The sequence below is a fragment of the Mustela nigripes genome, chromosome 12 (genome assembly GCF_022355385.1).
Source record: "Mustela nigripes isolate SB6536 chromosome 12, MUSNIG.SB6536, whole genome shotgun sequence".
Lineage (NCBI taxonomy): Eukaryota > Metazoa > Chordata > Mammalia > Carnivora > Mustelidae > Mustela > Mustela nigripes.
The window spans coordinates 154,379,546-154,396,159 of NC_081568.1; the positions used below are offsets into that span (position 1 = coordinate 154,379,546).

A 16,614-nucleotide genomic window follows, 5' to 3' on the forward strand; every position below is an offset into this window, starting at 1 on the left:
ATCATACTCAAAGGGTCTGTCCAACAAGAAGATTTAACAATTTTAAAGATCTATGCCCCCAACGTGGGAGCAGCCAACTATATAAACCAATTAATAACAAAATCAAAGAAACACATCAACAATAATACAATAATAGTAGGGGACTTTAACACTCCCCTCACTGAAATGGACAGATCATCCAAGCAAAAGATCAGCAAGGAAATAAAGGCCTTAAACGACACACTGGACCAGATGGACATCACAGATATATTCAGAACATTTCATCCCAAAGCAACAGAATACACATTCTTCTCTAGTGCACATGGAACATTCTCCAGAATAGATCACATCCTTGATCCTATATCAGGGCTCAACCGGTATCAAAAGATTCGGATCATTCCCTGCATATTTTCAGACCACAATGCTCTAAAGCTAGAACTCAAACACAAGAGGAAGTTTGAACAGAACCCAAATACATGGAGACTAACCAGCATCTTTCTAAAGAATGAATGGGTCAACCGGGAAATTAAAGAAGAATTGAAAAAAATCATGGAAACAAATGATAATGAAAATACAACGGTTCAAAATCTGTGGGACACAACAAAGGCAGTCCTGAGAGGAAAATATATAGCTGTACAAGCCTTTCTCAAGAAACAAGAAAGGTCTCAGTTACACCATCTAACCCTACACCTAAAGGAGCTGGAGAAAGAACAAGAAAGAGACCCTAAGCCTAGCACTAGAAGAGAAATCATAAAGATCAGAGCAGAAATCAATGAAATAGAAACCAAAAAAACAATAGAACAAATCAACGAAAGTAGGAGCTGGTTCTTTGAAAGAATTAATAAAATTGATAAACCCCTGGCCCGACTTATCAAAAAGAAAAGAGAAAGGACCCAAATAAATAAAATCATGAATGAAAGAGGAGAGATCACAACTAACACCAAAGAAATACAAACTATTATAAGAACATAGTATGAGCAACTCTACGGCAATAAATTTGACAATCTGGAAGAAATGGATGCATTCCTAGAAACATATAAACTACCACAACTGAACCAGGAAGAAATAGAAAGCCTGAACAGACCCATAACCAGTAAGGAGATTGAAACAGTCATTAAAAATCTCCAAACAAACAAAAGCCCAGGGCCAGACGGCTTCCCGGGGGAATTCTACCAAACATTTAAAGAAGAACTAATTCCTATTCTCCTAAAACTATTCCAAAAAATAGAAATGGAAGGAAAACTTCCAAACTCATTTTTTGAGGCCAGCATCACCTTGATCCCAAAACCAGACAAGGATCCCACCAAAAAAGAGAGCTATAGACCAATATCCTTGATGAACACAGATGCGAAAATACTCAACAAAATACTAGCCAATAGGATTCAACAGTACATTAAAAAGATCATTCACCATGACCAAGTGGGATTTATTCCAGGGCTGCAAGGTTGGTTCAACATCCGCAAATCAGTCAATGCGATACAACACATCAATAAAAGTAAGAACAAGAACCATATGATACTCTCAATAGATGCTGAAAAAGCATTTGACAAAGTACAGCATCCCTTCCTGATCAAAACTCTTCAAAGTGTAGGGATAGAGGGCACATACCTCAATATCATCAAAGCCATCTATGAAAAACCCACCGCAAATATCATTCTCAATGGAGAAAAACTGAAAGCTTTTCCGCTAAGGTCATAAACATGGCAGGGATGTCCATTATCACCACTGTTATTCAACATAGTACTAGAGGTCCTAGCCTCAGCAATCAGACAACAAAAGGAAATTAAAGGCATCCAAATGGGCAAAGAAGAAGTCAAATTATCACTCTTCGCAGATGATATGATACTATATGTGGAAAACCCAAAAGACTCCACTCGAAAACTGCTAGAACTTATACAGGAATTCAGTAAAGTGTCAGGATATAAAATCAATGCACAGAAATCAGTTGCATTTCTCTACACCAACAGCAAGACCGAAGAAAAGGAAATGAAGGTGTCAATCCCATTTACAATTGCATCCAAAACCATAAGATACCTAGGAATAAACCTAACCAAAGAGGCACAGAATCTATACTCAGAAAACTATAAAGTACTCATGAAAGAAATTAAGGAAGACACAAAGAAATGGAAAAATGTTCCATGCTCCTGGATTGGAAGAATAAATATTGTGAAAATGTCTATGCTACCTAAAGCAATCTACACATTTAATGCAATTCCTATCAAAGTACCATCCATCTTTTTCAAAGAAAAGGAACAAATAATGCTAAAATTTATATGGAACCAGAAAAGACCTCGAATAGCTAAAGGGATATTGAAAAAGAAAGCCAACGTTGGTGGCATCACAATCCCGGACTTCAAGCTCTATTACAAAGCTATCATCATCAAGACAGCATGGTACTGGCACAAAAACAGACACATGGATCAATGGAACAAAATAGAGAGCCCAGAAATAGACTCTCAACTCTATGGTCAACTAATCTTCGACAAAGCAGGAATGTCCAATGGAAAAAAGACAGCCTCTTCAATAAATGGTGCTGGGAAAATTGGACAGCCACATGCAGAAAAATGAAATTGGACCATTTCCTTACACCACACATGAAAATAGACTCAAAATGGATGAAGGACCTCAATGTGCGAAAGGAATCCATCAAAATCCTTGAGGAGAACACAGGCAGCAACCTCATCGACCTCAGCCGCAGCAACATCTTCCTAGGAACAACGCAAAAAGCAAGGGAAGCAAGGGCAAAAATGAACTATTGGGATTTCATCAAGATCAAAAGCTTTTGCACAGCAAAGGAAACAATTAACAAAATCAAAAGACAACTGATAGAATGGGTGAAGATATTTGGAAACGACATATCAGATAAAGGACTAGTGTCCAGAATCTATAAAGAACTTAGCAAACTCAACACCCAAAGAACAAATAATCCAATCAAGAAATGGGCAGAGGACATGAACAGACATTTCTGCCAAGAAGACATCCAGATGGCCAACAGACACATGAAAAAGTGCTCCATATCACTCGGCATCAGGGAAATACAAATCAAAACCACAATGCGATATCACCTCACACCAGTCAGAATGGCTAAAATCAACAAGTCAGGAAATGACAGATCCTGGCGAGGATGCGGAGAAAGAGGAACCCTCCTACACTGTTGGTGGGAATGCAAGCTGGTGCAACCTCTCTGGAAAACAGCATGGAGGTTCCTCAAAATGTTGAAAATAGAACTGCCCTATGACCCAGCAATTGCACTATTGGGTATTTACCCTAAAGATACAAACGTAGTGATCCAAAGGGGCACGTGTACTCGAATGTTTATAGCAGCAATGTCCACAATAGCCAAACTATGGAAAGAACCTAGATGTCCATCAACAGATGAATGGATCAAGAAGATGTGGTATATATACACAATGGAATACTATGCAGCCATCAAAAAAAAGAAATCTTGCCATTTGCGACAACATGGATGGAACTAGAGCGTATCATGCTTAGCGAAATAAGTCAGGCGGAGAAAGATAACTATCATATGATCTCCCTGATATGAGGAAGTGGTGTTGCAACATGGGGGCTTAAGTGGGTACGAGAAGAATAAATGAAAGAAGATGGGATTGGGAGGGAGACAAACCATAAATGACTCTTAATCTCACAAAACAAACTGAGGGTTGTTGGGGGGAGGGGTTTGGGAGAAGGGGGTGGGATTATGGACATTGGGGAGGGTATGTGCTTTGGTGAGTGCTGTGAAGTGTGTAAACCTGGTGATTCACAGACCTGTACCCCTGGGGATAAAAATATATGTTTATAAAAAATAAAAAAAATTATATTAAAAAAGAAAAAAAAATAACAAGAATTTTAAATAATTAACTTGAAAGACTCAAGAATGACGAGAAAAAATCCCATCAAATCTATGTGCTGTATTCCTCTAGTGTTGGAGTTTTGCAGTTCTCATTGATAAGCAAACTTTGTCTCAGCTATAAGTTCTTGCTGATATTCTGGGAGAGGGGTTTCTTGCATTAATTCTCATATGTTTTTGCGCAGGGCACAATTGCAACACCCTTGACAGAGGGCAGTCTAAGTAAACTTCTCAGGTTTACTCTTGGTAGCTTTCATCCCCTGCAAGATTTCTGAACAGCTTTGGAGGATAAGTATAAAAATGGCAACTTTCCTATCACCAGCCCTGGTGGAGCCGAGAGCTCAGCCCTGCCTCTTCAATGAGCCCTCAGAGAAAAGCAGTCAAACTCTTCTATATTTCTGGCCTCTGGCTTCACTCCAAGATCACCCAGTCTGTTACCAACCATTTATAACTCAATCACAGGACCCCATTTGGAATCTCCATACCCAGCATACTCCTGCAATGCACTCCCATGCAACTCCTCCCAGTAGAGTATGGAGAGTTTCCCCAGATATGCCACTTGTGTGTTCCCTGCTCAAAGAGTAGTGTCCCAACTGTGCCTTGGATCAGGGTTTAAGGTAACCTTGATCTGAAAGCTCACTCCCCGTGTCTGTTATTGCAGCCAACCTACCCACTCTGATACCTGAAAACTCTGCTGTACTCAGGCAGAGTGGTCTTCTTATGACCCTGCAGGTTCTAAGACTACACAGTCCCAGTGAGAGCTTTACCCCCCACTTGGCCTCTGGAGTGATGTCCCTCTGTAGAGCAGAATTCTAAAAGTTCTGATATTGTGATACCCTTATCAATTGTTTTCCAGGATCTGGCCTCTCCCACCATGGTCTATGTTCCTGTATATTGCCTTAATTTGACTGATGTGCATGTCTTATCTTCTGGAAAGTGGTTGCATTTCTGTTCATAGAATTGCTTTTATTATATTTCATTTCCTGTCGAATTTGTAGGTGTTCAGAATGGTTTGATAACCATCTAACTGAATTCCTAGGACCAGAATAAATTTAGGTCTCCTACTCCCCCACCATCTTGCTCTTCCTCCTGGGTCTGGCTGTCTTCTATACCATCTTGACCCCAGTGCTCACCCTCATCCTCTATAGCCTAAGTAACAAGGTAGTGACAGGGCCTCTGAGAAGAGTGATTCAGATAATGCCACTTTTATGAAATTAATAGCAAGGTTCTATGTAGTCCTGCAGTCTCAGAAGTAGGTCAGTTTCTCCTTACATATTCATTTAGAATAATATTGAAGGATTCAAGATGGGGGTGAAAACAATGTAGAGGATTAATTAATAGTGATTTGACAAAGTAATTATATATTCTCCATCACACATTCTCTTTTCCTTTTGGTGATTTTTTAACAAATATAAACTGAATTATACTTCCTCTAACTTGGAGGCAATACGGTTTAATTAGTATGTAGAAATGATAGTGGAAAAGCTGCTCAACTTGATGATGCCATTCATAATATTTCGTACTTAATATATTTTCCAAAATGGCTAAAATAGTTCAAAAGAACAAAAACACAACTAGTTGTAATTGATAGACAAATATATGATTTGTTTTATTTCTATTATAAGTTACTATTAATTCATGCATATTTGTTCTTCCATTGTCCAATTTTCAGAAGTGGTGATAGAGTATAGGCAGTGATATCTGCAGAATTAGAATTCATTTGACCACTGGAGATCAAAAAAAAAAAAGATATAGATATAGATAAAATATATCTATATATATATATGGATATATATATGGAGAGAGATATATGGTTTATGAGAGAGGCTCGAGGAGATTAAAAATATATATATATATATATATATATATATATATATATATATATATGGATTATGAGAGAGGCTCCAGGACAATCTTCCTTAATTTTAAGGAATTACTCTTATGAAATATGAAAACAACCTTAAAACTAGTGACAGAATTGCAAGAAATATGGGTCTATCATTAATGACTTTGAATATAAATGGACCAAGGGTTTCAATCAAAAACATAGAATAACAGACTGAATTAATAAAAAAATAAGCATCCACATGCTGCCTATAAGAGATTCATTACAGATCTAAATACACATATAGATTTAACATGAGAGGATAGAGAATTATTTTTATGCAAAATAACATTAAAATAAAGCTGGAATAGCAATACTTATATCAGACATATAGATTTTAAAACAAAGACAAAGCAAGAGAAAAATAATTATGCTATATAATAATAAAAGGGACAGTCCAACCACAAGACACAACAACTGTCAGTTATTATTTTTATGTTATTTATATTTATACACCCAGCATTAGAGCATCCAATAAAGAAAATTGTTAATAACAAATATAAAGGAACTAATTGATAGTAATACAATAATAGTAGAGGACTTTAACACCCTACTTATTTTGATGGAAAGATCAATAAGGAAGAGTGATTTTGAATGTCTTACTGTGTCTGATAGATTTAACAAATATATTCAGAATATTTCATCCTAAAACAATAGGATACACATTCTTTTCATGTGCACACAGATCATTCTCCAGAATAGATCACATATTAGACCACAAAACAAACCTCACTAAATTTGAAAAAGATCAATGTAATGCCATCAATTTTTTGGACCACCTCACTATGAAACTAGAAATCTACTACAAGGAAAAAAAAAAAACATGAAAGCCACAAATATATGGAGGCTAAGTAACATGCTACTAAGCAATGAATGCAATGATCATGAATTAAAATAAATCTAAATGTACATGGAGAAAAATGGAAAGGAATACACAAGAGTCCTAAATATTTGAGGTGCAGCAAAAGTTGTTCTATGAAGGAAGTTCAGAAGAAGACAGAACTCTTAAGAATCAAGAAAGATCTCACATAAACAGCCTAACATTACACTACAAGGAACTGGAAAAAGAAAAATAAAAACCTAATACAACAAGAAGGAAGAAATAATAATGATTAGAGCAGAAATAAATGATATAAAAACTAAAAATAAATACATAACAGAAAAATGAAAGCAGGAGCTGTTTGAAAATATAAACAAAATTGATAAATCTCTATCCAGATTCATCATAGACAGAGATAGAAGGACAAGGAGAGATAGGACTCATATCATTGAAATCACAACAAAAGAAGAAAAAATAACAAGCGACTACACAGCAATATAAAATGCAAGAGAATATTATGAAAACAATATGCCAACAAACTAGAGAGTGTAAAAGAAATGGATTAATTCCTAGAAACATAAAACCTACCAAACTGAGGCAGGAAGAATGAGAAAATTTGAATAGACCAATTATCAGCAAGAAAGTTATATCAGTAATCAAAAATTCCCAACAAACAAAATTCTAAGATTAGACGGCTTCACAAGGGAATTCTACCAAATATTTAAAATAATAGTTAATACCTATTCTCCTCAAACTATACATAAAAAAATAGAAGAAAAAAAATTTACTAATTCATTCTGTGAGACCAGCATCGCCTTGATACTAAAGCCAGATATAGACATTTATCAAAGAGAACTATAGGTCAATAGGTTTGAATAAAATGGCTTCAAAAATCCTCAACAAATTACTAGCAAACAGAATCCAACAATACATTAAAAAAATCATTCAACATGATCCTGTGAGATTTATTCCCTGAAGACAATAATGTTTCAATATTCACTAATCAATTACCATGATGGATTACACCAATTAGAGAATGGGAAGATACAATAATTTCAACATGTGCAGAAAATCCATTTAACAAAGCGCAACATCCATTCATGGCAAAACTATCCATTCACAGTATCATATATTGATATATGAGGAGCATACTTAAACATAATAAAGGCCATACATGAAAAACCCAAAATAAACCTCATAATCAATGGAGAAAAAATAAGAGCTCTCATCTTAAGGTCAGGAAAAAGACAAGGAGACCCACACTATATTCAGCAGAGTACTGAAATACTAGACACTGTAAACAGACAACAAAAAGAAATAAAATGCATTCAAATTGATAAAGAAGTAAAACGTTCCCTCTTTGCAGATGACAAGATACCATATATAGAGAACCCTAAGGACTCCAGCAGAAATCTATTAAAAGTAATCTATGAGTTTGATAACGTCACAGGGATACAAAAATCAAGGTGCCAAAATCTGTTGTATTTTGATACATTAATAATGAAGCCACAGAAAGAGAAATTAAGAAAAGAATTAAATAATTCCATTTAAAATTGGACCACAAATATTAAGATACCTAAGAATAAACCTAACCAAACAGCTGATTTTACCTGTACTCTGAAAATTATCAAACATTAACAAAGTAAGGATGACACAAAATTGCAAAGATATTTTATATTCATGGATTGGAGGAACAAATAATGTGAAAATGTACATATTACAAAAAAATCTACAAATTTAATACAATCCCTATTAAAATGCCAACAGCAGGGGCATCTGTGTGTCTCAGTCATTTAAGAGTCTATCTTTGGCTCTGGTCATGATCTCAGGGACCTGGGATCTAGCAGGCGTTTGGGCACCCAACTCAGCATAGAGTTTCCTTCTCCCTCTCCTTTTGTTCTTTCCTGCTACTTGTGCTCTCTCTCTCAAATAAATAAACAAAATCTTTAAAGAAAATACCAATACTGTTTTGCACAGCAATATAATAAACTATCATAAATTGTATAGAATTATTAAAGACCCTAATTACCCAAAGCAATTTTGAAAAGGGAAATCTAAATATGAGGTAACACAATTTTGGACTTCAAGTTATATTACTATGCTTTATGGATCAAGACAGTATGGTACTGGCACAAAAATAGACACATAGGTCAATGGAACAGAATAGAAAACAAAGAAATTCATAATTATATGATCGTCTAATCTTGGACAAAAAAGGAAGTGTATACAATGGGAAGTAGATCATCTCTCCAACAAATGGTGTTGAGAAAACTGTCCAGCTATATGCAAAAGAATAAAACTGGAATAGTGTTTTACATCATACACAAACATAAACTCAAGTGGGTTAAAGACATTAATGTAAAGTCTAAAACCATAAAAATCCTACAATAGGGACACCAGGATGGCACAGTCAGTTAAGTATCTAACTCTTGGTTAGACATTTCTGCAAAAAGACATACAGATGGCCAACAGACACATGAAAAGAACTCCACATCACTTGGCATCATGGAAATACAAATCAAAACCACAATGAGATATCAACTCACACCAGTCAGAATGGCTACAATTAACAAGTCAGGAAATGACAGATGCTGGCGAGGATGCGGAAAAAGGGGAACCCTCCTACACTGTTGATGGCAATGCAAGATGGTGCAACTACTCTGGAAAACAGAATGGTGGCTCCTCAAGAAGTTGAAAATAGAGATACCTTATGACCCAGCAATTGCACTACTGGGTATTTACCCTAAAGATGCAAATGTAGTTATCTGAAGGGGCACGTGTACCCAAATGTTTATAGCTGCAATGCCCACAATAGCCAAACTATGGAAAGAACCTAGATGTCCAACAACAGATGAATGGATAAAGAAGTGGTGATTATATATATATATATATATATATATATATATATATATATATCAGCCATCAAAAGAAATGAAATCTTGCCATTTGTGATGACATGGTTGGGACTAGAGGGTATTATGCTTAGCGAAATAAGTCAGTTGGAGAAAGACAACTGTCATATGATCTCCCTGATCTGAGGAAGTGGTGTGTTGGGGGGATAAGGAACGAAAAAATGAAACAAGATGGGATCGGCAGGAAGACAAACCATAAGAAACACTTAACTCACAAACAAACTGCAGATTGCCAGGGGGAGGGGGTTGGGAGAGGGTGGTAGGGTTATGGTCATTGGGAAGGGTATATGCTATGGTAAGTGTTGTGAAGTAAGTAAAACTGTCAATCCACAGACATGTACCCTGGGGGTAATAATACATTATATGTTAATAAAAATTTTTAAAAAATATAATGAATAAGTTTACCAGAAATGAAATCTTGCCATTTGTGATGACATGGTTGGAACTAGAGGGTATTATGCTTAGCAAAATAAGTTAATTGGAGAAAGACAACTGTCATATGATCTCCCTGATCTGAGGAAGTGGTGTGTTTGGAGGATAAGGAATGATAAAAATAAAACAAGATGGGATCAGGAGGGAAACAAACCATAAGAAACTCTTAACTCACAAACAAACTGCAGATAGACAGGGGGAAGGGTTTGGGAGAGGGTGGTAGGGTTATGGACATTGGGGAAGGTATATGCTATGGTGAGTGTTGTGAAGTTAATAAACCTGCCGATTCACAGATCTCTACCCTAGGAGCAATGATACATTATATGATAATAAAAAAAAATAATGAATTAGTTTACCAGAAGTTAAAGAAGAAATTTAGAAAAATACATGGTATTGAATGAAAATGAAAATATGAGTGCTCACTTTGGCAGCACATATACTAAAATCGAAACCATACACAGATTAGCATGGCCACTGTGCAAGGATGACATGCAAATTGGTGAAGCGTTCCATATTTTTAAATGACAAGGAGGAGGAATGCCCAACAGAATAAAAATACAGAGGATGAGCCTTCTGCAATAGAGCTAACAGATATCAACATAGACAATATGTCGGAAAGAGAATTCAGGCGAGCAATGATCCAGACAATAAATAGATTGGAGAAAGCCATGGATGACCAAACAGAATTGATCAGGGCCAAACTGAAAGTGACCAGGGAAGATGTTCACAATGTTAGGGCTGAGCTGAAAGCTACAAGGGCTGAGGTTCACAATGATCTCAATGAGTTCCAATCTAATCTAAATTCTCTCAAAGCTAGGGTAACTGAGAAAGAAGATAGAATTAGTGATGAGGACAACAAACAAATAGAGAGAAAGGATCAGGAGGAAGCCTGGAACAAACAGGTTAAAAGCCACGAAAACAGAATCAGGGAAATAAATGATGCCATGAAACGTTACAACGTCAGAATTATTGGAATCCCTGAACAGGAGGAGAAAGAAAGAAGTCTAGAAGACACAGTTGAACAAGTTCTTCATGAAAATTTTCCCAATCTCGTGAATGGAACCAGCATTCATATACTAGAGGCTGAAAGGTCTCCACCCAAGATTACAGATTCCAGAAAAACATCAAGGCACCTGATAGTCAAATTGAGGAATCATAACTATGGATATAATCTCCTGAAAGCTGTTAGAACAAAGAGGTTCATTACTTACGGGGGAGAGCCCATCAGAATCAAGTCATACCTTTCCACAGAGACTTGGCAAGCCAGAAAGGGCTGGCAAGATATATTCAGAGCACTAAATGCAAAGAACATGCAGCCAAGAATACTTTATCAAGCAAGACTGACATTCAAAATGGATGGAGAGATAAAGAGTTTCCAAGACCTGGATTAAATCCAAGGATTAAAAGACTATGCAACCAACAAGCCGACACTGCAGGAAATATTAAGGGGGGATTTAAATCCTTGGATTTAATATTAAGAGGAAAAATCTTAAGAATAGCATTGAGCAGAAATATAGAGACAATCTACAGAAAGAAAGACTTCAAAGGTACCACGATGTCAATAACAATGTATCTATCAATAATAACTCTCAATGTGAATGGTCTAAATGTGCCCATAAAATGGCACAGGGTTGCAGTTTGGATAAATGGACAGGAACCATCCATATTTTGTCCACAAGAAACCCATTTTGAACCTAAAGATACACCCAGACTGAAAGTGAAGGGATGGAGAAGCATCTTTCATGCCAATGGGCCTCAAAAGAAGGCCGAGGTAGCAATTCTCATATCAGGCAAATTAGATTTTAAACTAAAGACTATAGTCAGATATACAAAAGGACACTACATCATTCTTAAAGGGACTATCCACCAAGATGACCTAACAATTGTAAATATCTATGACACCGATATGGGAGCAGCCAAGTACTTAAGAAAACTCTTAATCAAGATAAAGAGTCATATTAATATGAATACACTAATCACTGGAGATCTTAACATGCCTCTCTCAGAAATAAATCATTGAAACAGAAAATCAATAAAGAAACAAGAGCATTGAATAACACATTGGACCAGATGGACCTCATAGATATATACAGAACATTCCACCCTAAACAACAGAATACTCATTCTTCTCAAGTGCACATGGAACTTTCTCCAGAATAGACCACATTCTGGGTGACAAATCAGGACTCAACCGATACCAGAAGACTGAGATGATGCCCTGCACATTCTCAGAACACAATGCTTTGAAACTGGAGCTCAATCACAAGGAAAATTTACAAAGGAACTCAAACACCTGGAAGCTAAAGACCTCCTTGATTAAGAATGCTTGGATCAACCACAAGATCAAAGAACTGAAACCATTCATGGAAACCAATGAGAATGAAGACACTTTGGTCCAAAACCTATGGGATACAGCAAAGGCTGTGCTAAGGGGGAAATACATAGTCATCCAAGCATCCCTCAAAAAAACTGAAAAATCTAGAACACAGCAGCTCTCTACACCTTAAAGAACTGGAGAATCAACAACAAATCAAGAAACAACAACAAAACAACCAACTCCACACATAAGAAGGGAAATAATCAAGAATAGAGCTGAGATCAATGAGGTAGAAACCAGAGATACAGTAGTACATATCAATGAAACTAGAAGCTGGTTTTCTGAAAGTATCAAAAAGATCAATAAACCGTTAGTCACACTAATCCAAAAGAAAAGAGAGAAAGCCCAAATTCATAAAATTATGAATAAAAAGGGAGAGATCACAACGAACACCAAGGAAGTAGAAACACAATCATCAGAAGTTATATGCCAATAATATCAACAGTTATATGCCAATAAGCTAAGAAACCTAGATGAAATGGATGCATTCCTAGAAAAGTATAAACTCACAAAATTGAACCAAGAGGAAATCGACAACCTGAATAGACCAATATCTACTAACGAGATTGAAGCAGTGATCAAAAACCTCCCAATAAACAAGAGACCAGGACCTGACGGATTCCCTGGGGAATTCTACCAAACTTTCAAAGGAGAAATAACACCTATTCTCCTGAAGCTGGTTCAAAAAATTGAAGCAGAAGGAAAACTTCCAGACTCTTTCTATGAAGGCAGCATTACCCTGATCCTCAAACCAGGCAAAGACCCTACCAAAAAGGAGAATTTCAGACCAATATCACTGATTAATATGGATGGTAAGATTCTCAACAAGATTCTAGCAAACAGATCCAACAGCACACTTAAAAGATTATCCACCATGACCAGGTAGGATTCATCCCTGGGATACAAGGATGGTTCAACATTCGCAAAACAATCCATGTGATAGAACAAATTAATAAGAGAATAGAGAAGAACCGCACGGTCCTCTGAATAGATAAAGAAAAAGCATTTGACAAAATCCAGCATCCGTTCCCGATTGAAACGCTTCAAAGAAAAGGGATAGAGGGAACATTCCTGAACTTCATCAAATCTATCTATGAAAGACCCACAGAAAATATCATCCTCAATGGGAAAAAGCTCACAGCCTTCCCGTTGAGATCAGGAACACAACAAGGATGCCCACTCTCACCACTCTTTTTCAACATAGTATTAGAAGTCCTAGCAACAGCAATCAGACAACAAAGAGAAATAAAAGGTATCCAAATTGGTAATGAAGAAGTCAAACTCTCTCTCCTTGCAGATGGCATGATTCTTTATATGGAAAACCCAATAGACTACACTCCCAAACTACTAGAACTCATACAACAATTCAGCAACGTGGCAGGATATAAATTCAATGTGCATAAATCAGTGGCTTTTTTATACACCAATAATGAAAATACAAAATGGAAATAAGAGAATGGATTCCATTTACTATAGCACCAAGAACCATAAGATACCTGGTAATAAACCTAACCAAAGAGGTAAAGGATCTGTACTTGAGGAACTACAGAACACTCATGAAAGAAATTGAAGAAGACACAAAAAGATGGAAGACCATTCCACGCTCTTGGATCAGAAGAATAAACATTGTTAAAATGTCTATCCTGTCTAGAGCAATCTATACTTTTAATGCTGTTCCGATCAAAATTCCACCAGTATTCTTCAAAGAGCTGGAGCAAATAATCCAAAAATTTGTATAGCATCAGAAGAGACCCCAAATCACTAAGGAAATGTTGAAAAACAAAAATAAAACTGGCGGGGGGGAGGGGGACAAGATGGCAGGGAAGTGGGAGGAGAAGCCTTTTCAACTTGTACCCCAAAGTCAGCTGATTACCTACCAAAGAAATCCGTTCACCCATGAAATCAGCCTGAGATCAGAATTATACACGTCTGGATCTCTACAGGGGCAGAAGATGCCAGTGGGTAGGTAAAGTGGAGTGGGAAAGTCGGACTGATATGGGAAGATAAACAAAATGGGGAGGGAGCCACGAGAGGCGACCAGTTGGAAAGTAATACTCCAATATGAGCGAAAGTGCCCTGCGTCTGGGGACCAGCATTAACTTGGAGACTGGTTGAAAGCACTCCAAAAGAGCAAAGAATCGCGGGAGGAAATTGTGGGAATCGGGGCGGCTAGGGACAGGGGCTTAAGAACCCGGCCCCAGGACAGTCTCCCCTGATGCTGAGGCAGAGAGAGTGTGGCGGAGAAACCAGATCTAGGTCCCTAAGCCATCAGCGTGCCCGAGAATGTGTGGGTTCTTTATCCAGTGAGGGGATGGTAGCCACCCCAGACAGCAGAACGCACAAGCCCTGCTACAAAGCCTGAGATATGTGCGCACATCCCTTATACTCACCTGAGAGAGTTACAAAGGCCCAGCTGTCGCTCTTTGACCCGCACCATTGTTTCAGAGCCCAAGACGTGCGTCCCAATCTCTCCCCTGATTGAGGTGCTCAAAAGTCCAGCCTGGTGCTTTCAGACCTGCACTCCGTTCTCAGTGCCTGAGACGCACACGCGACCCATAGCAGCCCCTGAAAGACGTGGGGATGCTGGGCACTCTTAGACCCAGAAAGACCAGGCACTCCCAGCCCGGGCCAGTGGGAAAATCTCAGTGTGCGATTGCTGCTTCGAACCTCTCTGGCAGTCTATAGCTGCCCAGACAGCCGCCACTGCCTTGGCTTTGGATACAAGCAAAAGATCCTGCGTCCCCAGGGACCGCGATTTGGAACCTGCTCTTCCAGGGGCCAAGGGGGAACTTATTTAGGCTCTGCACCCAGACTGAGGCTTCTCTTTGAGAGGGAGATCAGGGTGTGATTTATTTTTTTCTAAAACTACAAAAACCATCAAAAGTGGTCAAAGTGAGAGAAAAAAAAAAGTGAAAAAACATAAAAGCCGCCAGAGCAAAAAAGCCTGAAAAAAAAAAAAAAAAAAAAGTTTCCTCAAAACCCACCCCCTTGAGGGGTGCAGGAGGACTTAACTCAGGGAACATCATTGACTGAAAACCCATGTGGCAGGTCCCTCCCCCAGAAAACAAACCAAAAAGAAAATAAAAAGAGGGAAAAAAAAGGACTACAAGAGAACAACCACTACTTCATAGGAAAACTTTTATTTTTCACTCATTCCCACAATTCTGGTTCATTTTTTTTTTACACATTGGTAATTTTTTTAACATATTTACCATCACAGCAAGCTGTACAGTACATCAAATTCCATAATACCCTTCTAAACATACACCTATATTTTTCTTTTGTATTTCTATTTTTTGGTGCTTTGTTTTTCTTTTGTATTTCTATTTTTTGAATTTCTTTTTTTTTAAATTTTAGTTTTGTCTAGTTTATTCATTTTTTGTTTTTATCTTCTAATATTCATATAGAGTTAAATTTCAAAGTAATCCCCTTTCCCCAATCAATACTACCCCTATAGGTAAGTCAATTTTTCAATCCCCCTTTATCTTAAGAAAGTTGAGTGTTTTAACAAAGATATCAAGATAAATCCAGGAAAAATGAAAACAACCTTGCTCACACACACTAAGAATTTATAACCACTCTCGCATCTTCTTCTTCCACCAATGTTATGGTGTTTTTGTGTATGTCCTGATAGCATATAAATGTTACACTTGGGGTTCTTTTTGACGAGGTTCTTCCTTTATTTGCATATATATATTTTTTTTCTCTTTTCATGTACTTGTATCGGTCTTTTTGTTTGTCTGTTTTTCTTTGTCAACCTCAAGGTAAATCTTACCTTGGGGCCCATTTGGGCTGAAGCTTCTCTTTCATTTCCCTTTCTTTCCTCTCTCTCTCTTTCTCTCTCTTTTTTTTCCTTTCTTTTTTTTTTTATTTTCTTTTGTCTCTCAGTTGGGTGGGAAATCCTGATTGCTCAGAAGTATTCCAGGGTGAACTTTGACTGCACCACGGTTGATACATCTGTTCAGTCATCTCCCACCAAAATAACTAGGAGGAGGAATTCCCAATAGGAGAAAAATATGGAGGACGAACCTTCTGCAACAGAGCTAATGGCTATCAACATAGACAATATGTCGGAAAGAGAATTCAGGCTAACAATTATCCAGGCAATAGTTAGGTTGGAGAAAGCCATGGATGACCAAAGGGAATTGATTAGGGATGAGCTGAATGCAATGAGAGATGATGTTCACAATATTAGGGTGGAGCTTAAAGCTACCAGGGAGGAGGTTCACAATGCTCTCAATGAGTTCCAATCTAATCTAAATTCTCTCAAAGCTAGGGTAACTGAGACAGAAGATAGAATTAGTGATCTGGAGGACAAACAGATAGAGAGAAAGGATCAGGAGGAAGCCTGGAACAAAC

General features: G+C 37.4%; 1 non-coding gene across 1 annotated transcript; it reads left to right on the forward strand.

Annotated features, from left to right (window-relative positions):
* The first annotated feature begins 10,293 nt into the window (after window positions 1–10,293).
* On the forward strand, window positions 10,294–10,397 carry LOC132028955 (U6 spliceosomal RNA). Its single transcript, XR_009407609.1, has one exon. It is a non-coding gene; the product is annotated as a U6 spliceosomal RNA (small nuclear RNA).
* The last annotated feature ends 6,217 nt before the right edge of the window (window positions 10,398–16,614 follow it).